Source organism: Scylla paramamosain, chromosome 23 (assembly GCF_035594125.1).
Source record: "Scylla paramamosain isolate STU-SP2022 chromosome 23, ASM3559412v1, whole genome shotgun sequence".
Classification (NCBI taxonomy): domain Eukaryota; kingdom Metazoa; phylum Arthropoda; class Malacostraca; order Decapoda; family Portunidae; genus Scylla; species Scylla paramamosain.
Window position 1 is genome coordinate 4,145,486 of NC_087173.1, and position 20,905 is coordinate 4,166,390.

The 20,905-nt window shown below is 41.2% G+C and overlaps 1 long non-coding RNA gene across 2 annotated transcripts in view; it reads left to right on the forward strand.

Annotated features, from left to right (window-relative positions):
• Window positions 1-20,905, forward strand: part of LOC135112454 (uncharacterized) — a 144,839-nt gene that overhangs the window by 105,611 nt on the left and 18,323 nt on the right. For both annotated transcript variants that reach the window (XR_010274395.1, XR_010274396.1), the window contains exon 4: window positions 20,189-20,249. This is a non-coding gene — a long non-coding RNA (uncharacterized LOC135112454). The remainder of the gene's footprint in view (window positions 1-20,188; window positions 20,250-20,905) is intronic.

A 20,905-nucleotide genomic window follows, 5' to 3' on the forward strand; every position in this document is an offset into this window, starting at 1 on the left:
ACACACACACACACACACACACACACAATAAGGCACTCCCGCATGATTTACCAGCATCCCCCATCATTTCAGAACCAAGTTTACGGACTGTGAAATATTGAAGGCATAAATCACGACCCGAGTCAGAACTATCAGGGATCAGCAAAAACGTACCTCGGAGTCTAGAGTCGAGGCTGAGGAAGGAAGGAAGGAAGGAAGGCGTGAGCGGGCGAGGGGAGGAAGGAGGAGGGGAGGGAGAGAGTGAGAATGGGGAGGGGAGTGAGGGGAGTTGAGTTGCTGCCGCTGCCTCAGGGTTTGGGTGGGAAGTGTTCTTTAAATGCCTCTCTCTCTTTCTCTCTCTGGGAATTGAGATGGATCGATACAAGTTGGTCTCTGTTTAGTAATATTAGCCTGGAAAATGGTCATGTAGCGTGTGCCTGGCTGTAGTGTGTCTGCCGGTGGTGGTAGTAGTAATAGTAGTAGTAGTGGTGGTGGTGCTGGTGTTGGTAGTGGGGTTGTTGGTGTTGGTTACTACAAATAATAACAGAGAAACTTGATATTCAAATGTACTTTTTTTTTTTATACACAGAGCAAACAAAACATTTTCCATAGAACTGAACACCAGCAATGTTTAAAAATAGCACAGGTCATAGCAGGTAACCAATACAAGAACATTACGAACGAACACTACACATGCATACATAAAAGAATACGTATCTCAATTCGTGCATATTGTCGCGTGATTCTCTCTTACGTTTAACTTGTAGGCTTAGTGTTTCGCTGCTTAAAATTCTTTGCCCCAAGACCTGCATGACAGTTGCTTGTTTAGTTCATCGCCGCACGCAGGGCAGATCACGACCAGGCGGGGCGTTTGTTGCAGCTAAACCCACAAAAATGTTAATCCCTGACAGTAATATTCAGATGGACAGTTGTAAAGGTCGAGTTTGTTAGCACAGGCTCTGTGTGTGTGTGTGTGTGTGTGTGTGTGTGTGTGTGTGTGTGTGTGTGTGTGTGTGTGCGCGCGTGGCGTGCGTGCGTGTCCGTCAGCATTTTCCTTTTCCACGTCAACTTGCGTAATATTTTTTCTCTGAGATTGCAGAATGTTGAACCATGAAAAGTAGAGGAAGAATATTGATATAAAAATTATATACAGTGTGTAACTCGCTATACGACGTATTTGTCTCACGACTAACGCGCTATATGACTAAAGAAATATTATTCATTTATTGATTTATTATTATTATTATTATTATTATTATTATTATTATTATTATTATTATTATTATTATTTATTTATTCATTTATTTATTTTTTAATATATTTTTTTTATGCTTATAACATTTTACTCGGTATTCAACCACATTATCTGTCAGTCAACCACCACCGACTCTACAAGCTGGCTGTAACTTGTCACTTGTGGGAGCAAGTACAAAATTTATAATTATTTTGTGACTAAACTGGTACATTTGCAAATGATAAACACTGTGCTATGCATTGTCGGGTAAAAGGCTTTGCTTGTACACGTTTTGTTGCGCTTGCAAGTGATCATTTCTATATATATATATATTTTTGTTTTCAGGGGAGGAATTACTTGTTTCCTTGAGAATAAAGTCTTGCCGTACCTTTTTCCCTCCAACTGTGATTTTAGAACGAATTATGGTCATAAGACAATTACACCACCGTTTCAAGTGATGAAGTGTATCTATTTAGTGTCTTTCTTTCTTTCAAATGTGAAATATGGTTGTGATCTTCGCATCGCTCCTAAGAACTCAAAAGAATATTTAACATACATACAGTGGTTGTTAAGTAAGGAACACATCCCTATAATCAGATAAAAATTATGAGATTGAAAATTTTTTTTCACATTTTTCTTTTTTAATTAATCCGAATCTGTAAAAAAAATCGTTTAAAATTGCGATTAAGAATTTTACTTTAAGATTACATAATGCTGAATCGTGAAAAATAGAATAATAATAATGATATAAAAGTACATATCAATCGGTAAAATGTCTTTTTAGTGTCTCAATATCTTTTAAAAGTGAAATCTGGTTATTATCTACACACCACTCCTAAGAAATCAAAATAATGTTTTGTATGTGTACGATGGTTGTTCTTTAAGTAAGGATCATATTCCTATGATATAAAAAATTCTGAGTGATTTTTTTTTTTTTTAGTTCGGGTCCGGATCTGTAAAAAAAAAAAAAAAAAGCGATTAAGAATGATTTTACTTTCTATATTATCATGTTATTTTCAAATCCTTCCCTTACTTGTAGATATTATGCAGCAGGAGAGATTAGCTTACATTATTAATATTAATGTGCTGTCTGAACACACACACACACACACACACACACACTCTCACTGTAGCACACTCTGAGTTTGTTGAGTGGACGTATATTATCCAATAGGATTACACATTTGAACCTTGAACAGCAACTCGATAATGCCCACTAATTGGACATGAATTTACCAATACACTATGAAAGCTAAACCTGTATAACGCGACTTAATTGCTTGAAAATGCGATACACAATCCGCACATATATTAATTCCCAGTACTGTGTTTTTGTTTTGTTTTGTTTCGCCAGTTAGCAATTTCCTCTGGTTCAGATAAATGTAAAAGCAAAAAAAGCAAAAAAAAAAAAAAAACAGAAGCAGATGGATTGTTAGGATTATTCTCGGGATGATGAAAAACGTCCACTGCAAAAAAGAAAACAGTGTGTTACGTATCCATTACCACCCCGCGGGACGCCACCCAACGTCAGTTTCCCGTCACTGTTCCACCGAGTCCCGTCCCGCGTCCGTCCCGCGCATTACATCCTGCTGTGAGTGACGCACTACAGAGTGGATGAGGTGCTTTTTATACATTATTTCATGGATTTTAAGCTTCCGGGTTGTCATTTTTGTTAATTTTCATTACTCTTCTTTTCATGTTCGGCCTGAAAAAGGAAAAAAGAAGCTTCCTCTGTGTCGCATATGACTTACTGGTCGTATTTACTGTGAATAATCTTGCAAACTTTTAATTTTTTTTTTTTTCGAATTTCAGCGAGGTACAGCTAGTATTAATAATGATCTAGTTACAACATTTAGCATTTCGACTAGGCAGAATTGGTATAAAACCCATTTTCACTTTCGTTCATTGTGCTTCCTTCACCTCGCGAATTTACATGAACATAATTCCGGCAGAAGGTGCGCGGACCATTCCGGCGGCGGGTGATGCATGATGGTCTTGAAGTAATTCTTGCCTTGCTGATATATGTGGCCTTTCCGACCTACTCCCGGAAATGTGATTAGAGTGACGATGATAAATCTGAGAACTATCTTCTTTGTTGCAGAAAAGTTTGCTTCAATGCGTGGGGGATTAGAATAGGAAGAAGGATTGATGAGGTGGTGGTGGTGTGCAAAATTAGACCTGATTTAGTAGCAGCTGGTGCCGAGAATTAGAGAGAGATTTGGACGCGCCGTGATGTAGTGTCGTGCGTTCTGCTGCTCTGTGTTCGCGTCCCTGCTGAGGCACGCGGCTCCCGGTTAGCAATGCGGTACATCCTTCCTTGCTGGGAGTCGATTAAGAGCTGCCGGGAGTAATGAACAAGGCTTCGTATCATGATGCTCGGGTAAGAAACTCTAGTCTAGAGGACACGTGGTCAGTGATGTGCATATGATTGTGCTGGCAGAGAGAAAAGTTATGCATGTATTCGTGTGGATATTTGTGTAAAGGAGGCTAACCAAAACCACAGCCTGTTTCTCCTCCCATATTTTCTATTCACATACCACTGCTTTCCTGTAGTCGGGTTTAATATTATTCCAGTAGGGCTAAATAATTTCCTGTTTGGTAATCATTGTAGAAAAGAAGAAACAATCATCAAAGAGAGAATTTTAGAATTTGCTTGGTAATTGAAAAGAAGATAATGAAGGTATTTGGCAAGAGATCTACCTTTATTTAGAGCATACCAAAGGATAAGGATTATGTGTGATCATTTTAAAAAGAAAGCTTGCAATGTAATCCTAGAAAGCTTGCAATCGTGTTCCTGTGCCCATAATCTTAGTAGCTGTGAGTGTGTAAGTGAAAAAAGGTGACTTGGTTAAGAAATCTGTATTTGGCAACATTTGAATATCATGAGCGTGGTAAAGAGGAGAGAATTGTATGCATTCTTGTGCTATTTCGCTTAGTATATTGTAGGTGTGTACGCATAAAAAGTGTTGCCTGGCTAAGTAGTTGGGCGTGGTCAAGGGCGCGGGAAGGAGATGCTTGTGGAGGCGGACAACCCTACGATGAACCCTCACTTAAGCCAAAAAGGGAAGTGTGCAGGAATTTGCGTCTAATTTCCATCTGAAAGACGTTGTATTTTGCGAGGACCGGAATCATGTTGCCCAGAGGCCCTCGTCTTTCTCTGGTCTGATTATGTTAATTACCTAAAAGACCTCGAGGAATCTGCATGGGACAATTATTATTTTTATGTTGGGGACGTTTTTAGCAGGAAAGTCAAGAATTCTTACGTGTGGAGCAGGCCAAATTTTCAGCTTACTCAGCATTCAAGATACGCAAAGAGTACACAACGACTGCCTTGATGAAAATGATTGTGTTGTTGTTGTTATTGTTGTCGTTGTTGTTGTTGTTGTTGTTGTTCTAGTTATGCTTATTACATTACAGTAACAACAATTATACTACTACTACTACTACTACTACTACTACTACTACTACTACTACTACTACTACTACTACTACTACTACTACTACTACTACTAATAATAATAATAATAATAACAACATAGTAATAATAATAATAATAATAATAATAATAATAATAATAATAATAATAATAATAATAATAATAATAATAATAATATGAAGTATACCGCAAGGGATTTTTTCATTCTATTCCGTAATTTTCTCCAAAGTCTGAATTATTCTTAAGTTTCTGAGGAATTTCATAATGGTCTCTTGGTTTTATTTTTGCGGTGCAGAATTCATATTTTATTCAAGTTGTTTCACACCACTTTGCAATTCTCACACTGAATCATAGAAAAATTCCCTTGACTTTGATTCTTGATGGTTTGCATTTTTTATTTATTTTTTTTATTTCTCTTGTGTGATATTATTCTGGGACTCTCTTTTTCTGTACACATCACCACTGCTTCATGTTCCTCATTCCTGTTGCTATGTTTGGGAAGACAGTCTCTTTAAGCCTTATTTTTTAAGCCTTATTTTAAGCCTTAGTTTTATCTAAACGTGCTTTATAAACTTGTATGACGTGTTTGCAGAGAGAGAGAGAGAGAGAGAGAGAGAGAGAGAGGGGAAGAATAGACAAGAGGAAATATATTAGTTTATAACGAGAATATCATTTGAAGTACGTGTGGGAGAACGAGAGAGAGAGAGAGAGAGAGAGAGAGAGAGAGAGAGAGAGAGAGAGAGAGAGAGAGAGAGAGAGAGAGAGAGAGAGAGAGAGAGAGAGAGAGAGAGAGAGAGAGAGAGAGAGCAGTAGCAGTAGCAACAGCAGCAGTAACACATGAAGATAATCACCAAACATAACGATCAAGTAGGAACGCTTTCATGTGCACACTACACAATGCAAGTGAAACGCAGGACGTAATGACCGTAGACTTTGAACGCGCTTCGACGATCCACAGAATTTTCAGGCCTCCATAAAAAGACTTTATATTTACATTATTCAAAACACTATTTCCTCACTTTTCCCCGAATTTCTCCTGTATATTAATAGTTCTAGCAGTACATGACATTGCTCTGTGTATTGCAATTCTGAGGGGCTGGTTGGTGTAATTCTAATTAGACTCTCTATATGCATATTAAACTCGTTATGCGTGACACTTCATGACATATTCCGCAGATATTGCACGCTGGCACTCTATATAGAGAGAACCTGAATGGCGCTGTGGAAAAACTAAAGAGTGTGCAAATGAAAAAAAATCTTGGCTAGGCATGTGCTGGGGAAAATTATAGGAGGTTGGAGATAAGGGGAAGTAAAAGGAAATAGGCACGCATACTCATACTTATATCTCATTCTATATTAGGGTTATTTCTTCCCGAGAAAGAGAGTCATGAAATGCGAACTGCACGAGGCTTCTTTTTCTCGCCACCCATCGTGTGTCCTAAGTCAATTAAGTAAATTCGCGGAAGAAGAAAAAAAAATAAGTAGCAGGAGGGAACTTTCAGTAGTGTTTTCTTTACTCAGAGAGAGAGAGAGAGAGAGAGAGAGAGAGAGAGAGAGAGAGAGAGAGAGAGAGAGAGAGAGAGAGAGAGAGAGAGAATGTTTGTGTGCATAGCAGTAGTAAAGAATAAGAATGACTGGAACCATTAGTATTATTTCGTAGAATTGAAGACGGAACTTAATGAAGGAAGCGGCGCCTCGGACCTTGGGATCTTGTAGAAACACAGAGGCGAAGTAGTGAAGTTGTCATGCAAACGGTACATAGAGGACAGAGGCGAGGTGACCTAACCAAGACGACATGAAAAGGTTAAAAAAAAAAAGTAAAAAAGAAAAGATAAAAGTTTTGAGGAAGGAAAAAAAAGTTTAAACTGTGGATTTCTTTGCTTGAAAATACACGTTAGAAATACATGAACACACACACACACACACACACACACACACACACACACACACACACACACACACACACACACACACACACAGACACACACACGCACACACGCACACACATGTACACACGCACAAGCACGCTAAAAGAGACGAGTTAGGCTGGTTTTCCGTCACCAAAAGTCACACATGAAACAGTAGTTAGACAGATAACTGGCACCTGTGACAGTAGTATATTTCTGGGTTTTTGTGCTCTCTCTCTCTCTCTCGCTCTCTCTCTCTCTCTCGCTCGCTCGCTCGCTCGCTCGCTCGCTCGCTCTCTCTCTCTCTCTCTCTCTCTCTCTCTCTCTCTCTCTCTCTCTCTCTCTCTCTCTCTCTCTCTCTCTCTCTCTCTCTCTCTCTCTCTCTCTCTCTCTCTCTCTCTCTCTCTCTCTCTCTCTCTCTCTCTCTCTCTCTCTCTCTCTCTCTCTCTCTCTCTCTCTCTCTCTCTCTCTCTCTCTCTCTCTCTCTCTCTCTCTCTCTCTCTCTCTCTCTCTCTCTCTCTCTCCGTCGCTACTGGAAACCTAGTTAACGTACTTTCGCTTCCCTACTGGATTGCACTTAACCAGCTTTCACCCTCCTCCTAATCATATCAGTTTTCATTGCCTCATTCCCTTCTACTTACGAGTTATTCTCATGATAATTTGCACTCCTCCTCCTCCTCCATCCCATGCTTGCTTGCATTCTCTCTCTCTCTCTCTCTCTCTCTCTCTCTCTCTCTCTCTCTCTCTCTCTCTCTCTCTCTCTCTCTCTCTCTCTCTCTCTCTCTCTCTCTCTCTCTCTCTCTCTCTCTCTCTCTCTCTCTCTCTCTCTCTCTCTCTCTCTCTCTCTCTCTCTCTCTTCCACCACCGCTATCAAGGGGCAACTGCGTTCCTCCATTTCATTGCTCTCTTTACTTTTGCCTTCTCTTTCTACTTCGGTTCTTCTCTTCCTCCTTTTTCTCCTGCTCCTTTTCCTCCTCTTCTTACTCCTGCCTCCTTCGGGATACAAATACGGGTCTCACAAACAGTAATTTTTGCCTTTCTCCTCGTCTCTGTGTCGTTAGTGTAAATTTTCTGCAACCTGAAAATTTGTCTTTGGTGTAACAGAAAATTAAATTAAGCCTCTTTGCCCCAGAAGAAAGAAAATTGCGCTGGAGAGGAGGTACCGAAGATGTGTGTGTGTGTGTGTGTGTGTGTGTGTGTGTGTGTGTGTGTGTGTGTGTGTGTGTGTGTGTGTGTGTGTGTGTGTGTGTGTGTGCGCGCGCGCTGGCATAAAGTGTTTGGGAAAAGAGCTTAAAAAGTTTTCCTAAGTAGAGATCTTGTGAGAATCTTTATGAATGTCTTATTTTCGTTTTTCTTCTTTATTTTCCTTTCTTTTCCCTTCCATTTCTTTAGTCTTGCGTTATTTCATTATATTCATTGTATACTCCTCCTCCTCCTCCTCCTCCTCCTCCTCCTCCTCCTCCTCCTCCTCCTCCTCCTCCTCCTCCTCCTCCTCCTCCTCCTCTTCCTCCTCTTGCATGTACGGAAAGAAATGAGATGGCAAGGTGTTATTACAATTTCTTTCCTCACAAGACTCAGACCATTTTCGCGTTTTATATTTCAACGCGATGCTTCTTCATCTAATTATGTCTCGGCTCATCCCTTCCCACCTTCATTCACACACACACACACACACACACACATACCAGGTGGTAAAGAACCGAAAACTTTTACCGTAAGAATGGAGAGAGAGAGAGAGAGAGAGAGAGAGAGAGAGAGAGAGAGAGAGAGAGAGAGAGAGAGAGAGAGAGAGAGGGAGATTAGTATAATCCACCCATTGCGTTTACCATAGAGGGAAATTCTCATTAAATCCTCAACGCAGAGTTCTCTTCCAAATTATTGGGATGCAGATTTAAGGCAGCCTGAAATTCTGACTTTTTTTGTACAGAATTTGGTCATTGGCGGAGAGTTTGTGCTGGGCAATATGGCGTTTCGTGTCTGGTTATGCTTCTATTTCTTTTTATTTGTGTATCTTTTTCTGCTGGTTTTATCGTGGCTCTTTTATTTTCATTTATTTATTTATTTATTTATTTATTTATTTGCGCTGCATCTGTTCTTTTATTTGTCTGCTATTGTGTGTGTCTGTCTGTGTGTGCGTTTGTCTGTTATTCGTTCTTAAATTCTCTCTCTCTCTCTCTCTCTCTCTCTCTCTCTCTCTCTCTCTCTCTCTCTCTCTCTCTCTCTCTCTCTCTCTCTCTCTCTCTCTCTCTCTCTCTCTCTCTCTCTCTCTCTCTCTCTCTCTCTCTCTCTCTCTCTCAAGCACTCATAGTAGTAATAACAATAACTCACTGTAAACTAACCTAACATTAACTTAATTTAACTTAACCAAACCAAACCCTCAATTTTACCACGCAATGTCCCTTCTCTCTGTCCCTGACCTCCCAACTTGCTGCAATACATGTTGATGCATCGCACATAAATATATTCGTGGAGAGCTTCTATCACTGCCCTTCGTACATTTGTCTTCCCGTGAGTGATGTGCGGTGTGTATCAGTAGTGGCCTGCATCCTTGACCTTTGCTCATTCATCTTGTATTCCGCCACGAGACCACAACCTCAGCGTGAATGCGAATGACGGAAGAAAGCAGCGTTATTCTCCAAAGGAAGGAAAAGTCTGGTGTATTTTCTGGTGTTTTATTTTGTAATGTAAAAGTGGCGGCGGGAATAACAGAGAGGGATGAGACTTTGCTTCGTTTACGTGGAATCCGATTTGAAAGGCTCCTGGTCCAATTTTTATCTTCTCCATAATTTTTTTTTTCCTCTCCCTCTTCTCTCACCCTTTCTATCCCCATCTCTCCCCTCATAACTCAATACCCTCTCTCTCTCTCTCTCTCTCTCTCTCTCTCTCTCTCTCTCTCTCTCTCTCTCTCTCTCTCTCTCTCTCTCTCTCTCTCTCTCTCTCTCTCTCTCTCTCTCTCTCTCTCTCTCTCTCTCTCTCTCTCTCTCTCTCTCTCTCTCTCTCTCTCAGTGCAGCACAATATTCCTTTGTTTATTATTAATATTGTGGGAATATTTTATGAAAGTATGAAGCCCTAGGACTACACTTTCATATTCGTTTATTGTGGGTAATAGTAGTAGTAGTAGTAGTAGTAGTAGTAGTAGTAGTAACTGTTGTTGTTGCTGTTCTAGTAATTGTTGCTGTTGTTTTTGTTCTTGTTAGTGTGTTTAAGTAACAACAGCAATTGCAGTAATACGGCCTCGTGAATTTTACTAATGTGCATAATTGCGTTGCTGTGTATGCGTCCGCTTGTATGTGCTGGCAAACTTGGCATGAGGGGCGCTATACAACAGGTACACACAGGAATGGGGCGCTGTGAGGCAGGTAGCGCGCAGCATCCAGCGGGGAAATGCAGGAGGCAGGTGTAAGGGCCTTGTAGTAAGAACGTATTGATATGGGCTTTGGGCTGTCCTCGTTGTCAGGGGAAGGAGAGTATGGGTGTGCGAGCGTAGGGCGTGGTAACGAAGGACTGGTTTGCGTGAGGGCGGCGTGCATGGCGTGTGTTGGAAATCGTATGGAGTTTACTTTTTTTTTTCTTTTTTTTTCGCGTAGGCTGGTAAAAGCGAAAATGTTTATTGTGGTTCGTGTCGGGTATTGAATCTTGGGGTCGTGGTGCCGACGCGACCGCGGCCGCCCCACAACGCCTCTGCGCGACCTGTGGACTTTAGTGTAAGCTGCTGCACTCGTAACTATTGCACTGGAAATACCACTGGAGGCGGGGCGGGCGGAATGGACTCCGGGAGAAAATGCAACATCGCGACCACCACTGTGTCCCTTCGACTCTTTAATCTCACGCGCGATTAGTGGAGACATGCACTTCCCATGCTCCTCTTTTCCTCTTTTTGTCCTTTTTCCCTCATCATTGTCTTTGGTCTGGCTGCGTTTTCTTTTACTGGAGTGCTTTTTTGTGTGATTGTTTCCATTAAATTTATCTTGTTTTCCACTGCACCTCTTCTCTTGTGTTTGTCCTTTTATCGTCGTCTTTTGTCTTCTGTCGATTCCTGCTCTTTTTTTTTCTTTTTTTTTCGTTTTTTCCCTTCGTCATTGTTTCCAGTGACCTTTTTCCCCCTCCCTTTCGGATTGCTTTACTCTATCCTTTCTTTTTTTTATTTTTATTTGATATTTTTTATCCTTAGTTTTTGAATTGTATCCATTGTTTTTTTTTCTTCATATATCACCTTTATTTTGCTTTGTTTTGCTTTGTTTGAAAATACTGAAGCATAGGTCATTGCGGCACAGGTAGTCGTGGCGGTGTGGTTGCATTGAAATCACTGCCAACTCTCATCCCTGTGAATTTTCGTGACATTTAATAACATCCTGTGTGCCCTCCAGAAAACCCCTTCCTGCACCTTTCGTTTAATCTCCTGCCCTGCTTTGGCCTCTCTTCACCTCACTTCCTCTCTCCTCTCTACGAGTATCCCTCCTCTTTTTGCTTCCCTTCTATTTATCTTCCACTGTCTTGCCTTCCCCTGTCTCTGCTCTCCTTCCTTCGTTTCTTTTTCCCTCTTCTCTCCATTTACCTTGCTTTGCTATGCTTTCATTCCTTCTTTTCTCTTCCTGCTACACCGATTTTTTTTTCTCCTGCTCTTCTCATTTTTTTTATCTCCTTTCCTCGTCTCTCTCCTCTCCTCCTCTTATTTTACTTTTTCTCTCCCCTTTTCCATCCTCTCCCCTCCTTCTCTCTCCTCTACTCTTCTCCTCTTATCTTCTTTTCTCCCCTCTCCTCTCCTCTCCTCGATAGTTCTTAGTGAGTCTCCTCAACATGAGCGTACCAATGTTTTCCTTTTACCGAAGTTTAGACAGTTTGGTTGCGGCGACGGCTTTGTTTTGGGAGGTAGCAGCCGTGTATTACCGCGTGTGTGTGTTTTCGCTCTCTCTCTCTCTCTCTCTCTCTCTCTCTCTCTCTCTCTCTCTCTCTCTCTCTCTCTCTCTCTCTCTCTCTCTCTCTCTCTCTCTCTCTCTCTCTCTCTCTCTCTCTCTCTCTCTCTCTCTCTCTCTCTCCCTCCTGCATTGGCGAAAGGAGAAATTGTTCGTTTCGAGTGCAATTTTTTTTACTTTTTTTTCAGTGACGTTCAAGATTTTTGTTTCTGTCCTCCTCCTCCTACTTCTCGCCTTTTTCCTCCTCCTCCTCCTCCTTTTCTCCAGCTGAGCCTTGGTCAACACACAGCCTCTCTTGGACAAGCATGCCAGTCGCGCCAACTCTGAACCAACATTCAGCCAACTTTTATGAGTCCACTAGAGAGAATGTGGAATTATGCCAACATGAAATGCCAAGAAGCCGTGGAATGCGCGCCGCTTCTGGACGGAAACGCGAGGCGGAGGCCCACAGACCGCCATGGATATTTACTGACATTTACTGGCATTTATTTACAAGCGTTTATTTCCCGCGTTCTCTTTTTTTTCTCTTTTTTAATGTTTTTTTTTTCAGGGACAACTTGTGCATTTTTGTTTTACGTCTGTCATTCATTTAGGGTTTACCAATCGTCGTTCTCGTCTTCCTTCTGTCTTTCCTGTTTCTCTTCCTTCTTGACTTTTCCTTATTCATCTTCTTGGTGTCTGTTTCTTTCTTGACTCTTTTGATTATCACTCTTATTTTCTATTCTATTATTTGATTTCCAGCAATCAATATTCTACCTTAATGTTTTTGTACGGAAAATTTTCCTCCTCCTCCTCCTCCTCCTCCTCTTCCTCCTTGAAAATTTCCTTATACATCTACTATTTGGTATCTACGTTTCTTGTTTCTTTCAGTCATCCCTATTTTTTATTCTCTTATTCAGTGTCCCTCAATCAATATTCTACCTCTGTTTTTGTTTTGAGAAATCCTCCTCCTCCTCCTCCTCCTCCTCCTCCTCCTCCTCCTCCTCCTCCTCCTCCTCCTCCTCCTCCTCCTCCTCCACTTTCTATCTACCTTGTCCTGCCTTTCCTCACCCTACGTCTCCCGGGCCATCCTTCCCCTTCCCCTCGGGAATACATTCTTTAGGTTTTCCTCCATGCTCTACCTCCCTTTCTCGTGTTTTTTGCCTCCTATACTGTATTACTTTTACTGTGTCTGTCTGTCTGTCTGTGTGTGTGTGTGTGTGTGTGTGTGTGTGTGTGTGTGTGTGTGTGTGTGTGTGTGTGTGTGTGTGTGTGTGTGTGTGTGTGTGTGTGTGTGTGTGTGTGTGTCGGTCTTTCTGCTTCACTGCCTGTGTTTCTCTCTCTCTCTCTCTCTCTCTCTCTCTCTCTCTCTCTCTCTCTCTCTCTCTCTCTCTCTCTCTCTCTCTCTCTCTCTCTCTCTCTCTCGGAAAAGTATGGAAAACTACATAATTTCCTTTTGAATTGCGGATATAGTTTTTTTTTAATGGTAAATGGTGTTATTGTTATTATTATTATTATTTTCATTATTATTATTATTATTGTGGATGTTTTTGTTGTTGTTGTGGTGGTGGTTGTGGTGGTGGTGGTGGTGGTGATGATACCATTCCTGGATTGCTTCGGTAGTTTTAATGAATTTTCACCCACCTGATGATTTGGTTTGCATTGCTTGTATTTCAGAAGGCAAAGTGTAACGCAAAACAAATAGATCTCCAGGGTGTTGTTTTGGTGATTGGATTGTGTTGCTGAAATGTTTGCGATAATGACCGTGTGTGTGTGTGTTTTCTCAATTTTTAAACACACACACACACACACACACACACACACACACACACACACACACACACACACACACACACACACACACACACACACACACACACACACACACACACACACACACACACACACACACACACACACACACACACACATATGCACATCTAACCCTGCTATGTTGCATTCTGGGAAGCTGAGAGAAAGAAGTGGTTATGTGATACTCAAAAAAGAAAAAAAAATGAGTATGATGGACGAAAATATGGAGCTTTCCTAGTCAAGCCTTCAAGGGAAATCCAACACGAAAAACAAGTATGAAGAAACACAAAAATAAGATATACAGAAAAATAAAGTGAATTCTGCTTTTTAATCTAAATTTTTGGACACATTTACTTATTTTTTTCAGCTCTTTTTTTTTTCTCTCTTTTCATATCTGCATGTTTCATTTCCCTCATGTCCTTCTCCTCGTTCCGTTTTTTGTTGTATTTTTCTCTCCTCCCTTTGCTTGGTAGTAATGATTCAGTCCATTTCCTGCTGCACTCTTTCAAACCCAGGCACAGGCATTGAAATTGTGGCCTTTTTTTTACGTTTTTATTCCCTTTGAGACTCCAGAGAGTGCTTTTGCATTTGTTGTACTCTCTCTCTCTCTCTCTCTCTCTCTCTCTCTCTCTCTCTCTCTCTCTCTCTCTCTCTCTCTCTCTCTCTCTCTCTCTCTCTCTCTCTCTCTCTCTCTCTCTAGTTTAACATTGTTTTCTCTGTTTCTTTTTCAGTTTCTCCTCTTCTGTTTCTCCCTATCGTTCGTTCCCTCCCTTTTTGTCCCTTCTCTCTTTGTCTCTCTCCCTCTCTCAATGTACCACACCTGTTTTTCTACCTGCATTTCTCCCTCCACTCTCTTTCTCCCCCTCTCCTTTCCTCTCTTTCATTGTCTTTAAGTCTTTCCTCTCGAGAGTGCCTCCTCCTCCTCCTCCTCCTCCTCCTCCTCCTCCTCCTCCTCCTCCTCCTCCTCCTCCTCCTCCTCCTCCTCCTCCTCCTCCTCCTCCTCCTCCTCCTCCTCCCCCTCTTACCATTCCCCATCTCTTTTCTCTTTCTCTCATGGACTTTATTTGTTTTCCTTTCCTTCTCCATATTTCTCAGCTCCCTTGCCTGAGAGAAGAGAACAAAAAGTTGGTTTATATAACGACTTTCGCCTCTGAAGTTTCCGTATGATTTCTGTTCCGTGTATCTAGTTAGATTTACGTGTGAGTTTGTTTTTTTTTTGTCTCGGATCTTACTACATGTAGGAGTGTCGTAACTTTTTCTCTCTACAAGGTGAGGGTGTTGTTAGTTTGAGTTTTCAGAGAGAGAGAGAGAGAGAGAGAGAGAGAGAGAGAGAGAGAGAGAGAGAGAGAGAGAGAGAGAGAGAGAGAGAGAGAGAGAGAGAGAGAGAGAGAGAGATTGGTGGTTCTCTCTCTCTCTCTCTCTCTCTCTCTCTCTCTCTCTCTCTCTCTCTCTCTCTCTCTCTCTCTCTCTCTCTCTCTCTCTCTCTCTCCCCTCCAGAATTTAATCTCTCGTTACAAACAGGAAAATATATAAATGTAAAAACTGATACGCTGCTTCCGAGGAACCTACCCACGCATTGCGCCAGAAATTCCACCTCTTGTTTCTGGTGGTGCGCTGCGTGGCCCGCTTTGTGCAGCTCCACTCGGGTGTACTTTTTAAATGCGAGTTTTTGACGAGAAGGGGGTGAGGAGGTGGCGGTTCTGGCGCGTCTCCAGGCTTCGAACAGCTTTGGTGAGGAGGAGTAGGGTGAAGGGCGAGGACAAAGAGGCCGTGGCGGTGGTGGTGGTGGTGGTGGTGAGGGAAGAAGAGAGAAAAGCCTCACCCCCTTCCTCCATCCAACATTCGCTGTGAAATGGAAGAAAGGCAATGAAAGTTGAAGGAGAAGTTAAATTGACACAGAGATTAGAAGAAAACTTGGTTGTCAGGAAAAGGTGTTCTCTCTCTTCCTCCCTTAACTTCCTTTTGACGAGGTAAAGGAAATAATTGAACGAGGATCCAGTTGAGACAGAGGCGGATCTACCAGCGTCTTTGCCTCTCCTTGTTAACTCATTTTTTTTTCCATTTCCACCACCCTGTTTCCTTAAATACATAACCGCTGCCTTCCTTTTAAAATTAGCCTTGTTAACTATGTACTCCTTCACTCTACGCTTTCCCTTACATTTCAAACGCTCTCACATGAAATTCGATACCACCCTTATCCAGCTTTCTGAAATACACAACCTCAACGTAACGCAGCCTTTTCAAATTATCTCTTAACTAATCTGACCCTTTTTAGTGTTCCCATTTCATTTCAAACGCGCTCACAGCCTCACAAAATTCGATATTACCCTCGTTCAGTTTTCAAAAATACCTAACCACAAACGCACCGCAGCCTTTTGAAATGACCTTTGTTAACTATATATGTATACTTCGTCCCTTTACTCTTCCTATTCCATTTCAGACACGCTCCCAAGTTCACATAGCATTCGAAACTACCTTTGTTACCCACTTCACTTCCTCTTGTTCTGCTCTGTTGTATTCGTCTTAAAAAACCAGGACAGCACTTGGCTCTTGACTTTTACATTTGTCTTCTGCTCCGAGTTGAGGATCTGAAATGCAACATGGAATATCAACCTTTGTCCGCACTGCAAATAATGAAAGAATCGGTCCTGGTGTCCTCTCGTCTCTGAGCTCTGGAATTGTGCTGGAGACTTTGCAGTAATCCTCGATCCATCCAATGTACTCGACGGTGGATTGGTTATTCCAGCGGCCATTTCCACAAGAGGCACGCGGGCTGGGACGGGAGGAAAGACACAGGATTTTGTGGTGAAAAGCCTTTCTATTTATACGTCAGTTTTTTAGTACACACACACACACACACACACACACACACACACACACACACACACACACACACACACACACACACACACACACACACACACACACACACACACACACACACACACACACACACACACACACACACACACACACACACACACACACACACACACACACACACACACACACACACACACACACACACACACACACACACACACACACACACACACACACAGAGAGAGAGAGAGAGAGAGAGAGAGAGAGAGAGAGAGAGAGAGAGAGAGAGAGAGAGAGAGAGAGAGAGAGAGAGAGAGAGAGAGAGAGAGAGAGAGAGAGAGAGAGAGAGAGAGAGATACCTGCACACACAGACAGACAAACGTTGCTAATCTTTTGTGCACCTATTTTCGTAAGCGTAAATATTCATGTACATTTGTAAATATATGTACTTGCGTGTGTGCGTACGTGGATGCGTGTGGTGTCAGTACTCAATGACCTGTTATGTTAACGAGTGGAGGCTGGCAGATCTGCTGTTATTATGATCCCGCGCTTTTAGTGGAATTGAGTTGTATTGGCAGGGATAATGTCATCTCAAAGGGCCTCGTATATTTCTGACGCGGGTAAATAGGAACGGCCATTGGTCTCTGTTATTGATGTTAGCGTTTTCGGTATACGTATCATTGTGTGGTCCCCGAGGCATTCATCTCCAATGGTGAGTTCGAACTGTGTACTGGTATATTTGTAAGGTGCTGATGTGATGGCTGTACCTTTGTGGTTGCTAGACAAATATTGCTATAACTGCTAAAATGACTTCTACTACTACTACTACTACTACTACTACTACTACTACTACTACTACTACTACTACTACTACTACTACTACTACTACTACAGCTTTCTACTGCATCTGCTACCAATATTGCTGGTGACTCTTTAGTTACAACAGTGAATAATTTAAGTGTTCATTAATAACGTAAAAATTCCTTCGCCTTTTGCGGATCTTTACCTGCTTCTCTTCCCTTCTCTTTTCTTCTTTTCTCTCTTAGCTTTTCCCGTCCTCCTCTGCCTCCAGCTTTATTACCCTCCCGCCTCTCTCGCCCTTCTAGCCGTGCTTCATGAATCTTGTGCAACCTTTTATTCCACGCATTTGCTTGCAGAGTGTCCAGGCCCCGAGAGTCATCAATATTTCGCTTTATCACCACGGGCCTCCTCCAGGAGTCAGAAATATTGATGCACTCCTTCTCCCACAGCTTGTCTTTCTCGGCACAAGAGTTTCGTGGTCTCAAGGGCGTCTGGGAATCTATCGTGGAGGTATTATAAACATGTCCTCTATGTACCCTCAGCTTGCGCCCTCTGCCTTGGTCTCTCCTCTTCATTTGGTTCTTGATTATTTCCTCTGGTATCATACCTGCTGCAGCACAAGTCACCGTGTTCTATTTTTTTTTTTCGTTTTTTTTTTTCTCTCTTTCCCCACACTGTTGCAAGTTTCCTAGCTAGCATCCCTAGGCCGTACCTGTTGTCCTTTTCCTTTTTTTCTTCCGTCTCTGTCTTTTGTCGTCCTCATCCAGTCTCTCAGCCCGCCGCACTCCCTTGTTACATGTTGCCGTGAGTTGCAATACGGAGAGCATAAGGTTCAGGGCTGCACGTGTCTCTTGGGAGTTCAAAGAATAGTTTTGCAGTGCGCGGAGTCTCGGTGAATAGAAGGATTTTTGTGGTCTCGTGTTTGTATATTTTTGTACTTTTGATGGGATTTGTCCTTTTCGTTTCTTAATTTTGCGTTTCGTTTGTTCATTTTTGCTTATTTTGCACTTTTGAAGTTTTTTTTTTCGTTGCCAACTTTTAATTCTTTTGCTTATTTATGATGCATTTTTGTCTTTTGATGGTATTTCTTTTCTTTTTTTCTGGAATTAGTTATATTTTCTTCTTTTATTGGATTTCTTTTTAATTCTTATTTAGTTTTCTTTTGTAAACGGCCATAATTCTCTCTCTCTCTCTCTCTCTCTCTCTCTCTCTCTCTCTCTCTCTCTCTCTCTCTCTCTCTCTCTCTCTCTCTCTCTCTCTCTCTCTCTCTCTCTCTCTCTCTCTCTCTCTCTCTCTCTCTCTCTCTCTCTCTCTCTCTCTCTCTCTCTCTCTCGCAGTTTTGATGCCTTTTAAGGGTTTAATTTCATGTCGTTCTCAGTTGAATAAAAAACGAAAAGAAAACATTAAACCTTCTCTGAAAAGTGGGGAAAAAAAGAGCAAACAAAAGAAGATAAATATTTAAAGTGTTCTGAGGAGGAAAGACTCGATTTCTCTATGTTTTTCTTCCCCGCATGGTGTTTTTTTATAACCTTTCTTACTTTTTTTCTTTTTTTCTTCTAATTCTCAAAGCGTCATTATTTTTACGGCAATTTTATTTGTTCATTTCCGATCTTATTCGTGTTTGCTCAGCATTTTATTTTACTTTTTTTCATTCTGAGGTAGAGAAATGTATGGATGTAATTATACCTTTTCATTACATTAGACTTATGGGTTTGTAGGGGAGGAGTGTGTGTGCGTGTGCGTGTGTGTTGTGCGGTGCGTGTGTATGTGAAATACCATTGATGTGTCTCGTGTTTACATGTTGACATTAATTTATCTGTGTAATGCAGTGAAGCTTAAACATATATCTTGCTATATATTTATATTTCACTATAATCTTTACCCTATACACGCAAGGGATCTGAAAAAAAAAAGAAAAAAAGATCCACCCACGCCTTCCTGTATCCGTTTATCGTTAAGCTCCCAAATAAACCTTCCCCAACAAACATCCACCAGCAAGATTTCCCCCAAAAATAACTGCCCTCAAGGTATGTTATGGTAGGTTAGGTTAGGGTAGGTTAATTTTGCATTCTTTTCGCATGGGTAGAATTTCATGGAATCTGTGTGGAAGGAATTTACTGAGTGGAATTGACATGATAAGCCGCAAGAGAGACCACACTGAGGGTTAGGTTCCATTAAGTTAGGTTAGGTTAGGATGAGAGTTGTTGTTGTTATTATTATTATTATTATTATTATTATTATTATTATTATTATTATTATTATTATTATTATTATTATTATTATATTTCTATTTTACTTTCCTTCAATTATTTTAGTGTATCTTTTCTTTTCTTTTTTTATTATTTCATTTTATTTCCTCTGTCTTATTTACTCATTTAGAAAAGATTCAATTTAACACAAGAATCATCCTGGCTGGAATATCCTTGGGTGGGATTTACATTACAACCTCGGTGACACGATAGTTATGACGCCGCTGTGACCTTCCTCGACCCGGCTGAAGGAAATCACACTTTGGGAAACTGCATCGACATTCCCATTGGCGTTTCATCATAACGAGGCGGAGGGAAGGTAGGAAAGAGGAGGGAAACAGATAAAGGAGGGAGTCGGCGGGAAGAGACAAGAGGAGAGAAGAGAAGAGAGAAAGGAAGGATAGGATAAAACGGGGAACAGGAGGGAAGGGTAAAGAGAGGCAGGGATGCAAATAAGGTGTTAGTGAAGGACTTTATAGTGACCATCATCATAATCGTCATCATGCAAGTTGTCGTTTCTTGCTCTGTAATAACGTGTGATGGTCAATTAATATGCATATTGAATGTGTGTGTGCGTTAGACTTGTTCCCAGTATTTAGGTCAGGTCAGGTCAGGAGCAAGACGAAGAGGAGCAGGAGAAGGAAGAAGAGGAGGAGGAGGAAGAGGAGGGCTAAGATAAGGAAGAAAGGCGAGTCGTGACGTCAGATTTGAGTATTACGTGTTATTAACCCAGGAGGAGGACCAGAAAGGAACAGGAGGAAGAGGAGGAAGAGGATGAGGGGAAGGGAGAGGAGTAAAATATAGAAGAGAGGGAATGAAATTGTAACGTCAGATTTCCTCATTAGTTGTTATTTGGCAACAATATATTACATAGATTTGAATGTATAGCGTTTTTATGTATTTAAAATGTATATATTCTTTTGTTTACACTTATTCTTATATCTATTATATTTCGATATACATTTTTGATGCATAATTGATTATATGTATTTAATATATATTTAAATGTGTGTTTCATATATAATTACATGGATCTTTTTCTTTTCCTTTACAGATGGCACCAACACCACCGCCTCCACCGCCGCCGCCGCTGCCATCATCTGCACCACATTCAGGTTAGTTATATATCTTTTTTTTTTGTCATCTTGTTTTACTATTACTACTTCTACTGCTACTACTACTACTACTACTGCTATTATTGCTGGTGTTGCTGCTTTTGCTACTGACGCATCAGATCTTCTTTGATGTTTAAGGAGAGAGAAAACAGCAGAAAGGAGCACTGCGAAATGACAAGTAGTATTTAGACGAGAAGAGGAGATTTATAAAGAGGGAAAGGAAAATAAAGAATGGGGGCAAAAAAGACGATGTGTGAGAGAGAGAGAGAGAGAGAGAGAGAGAGAGAGAGAGAGAGAGAGAGAGAGAGAGAGAGAGAGAGAGACCGAACGACCGACCGACCGACCGACCCATTAATTAAAACAAATATAAATAAAAGAATACATCCCATTTACGTTTCGAATAAATATTTTTGTTACACTCTTCTCAGGCAATCACGTCACGTTTAAACTTGAGGCATTTTCTCGGTGACACAGGTGGCAGCTCACTCCACCCAGGCGAGGGAAAAGTCAGAAAGAAAGCAGCTAGATGTCCTTTTCTTTTTCTCCAATGCTTTTCCCTTACCTCTACTCTGTATGTCTCGAAGGAAGAGAACAAAATATAATTATAAGACTGCCAAAACATCCCCTTTAGATTTCTCGTTAAAGTTACCAGTCTG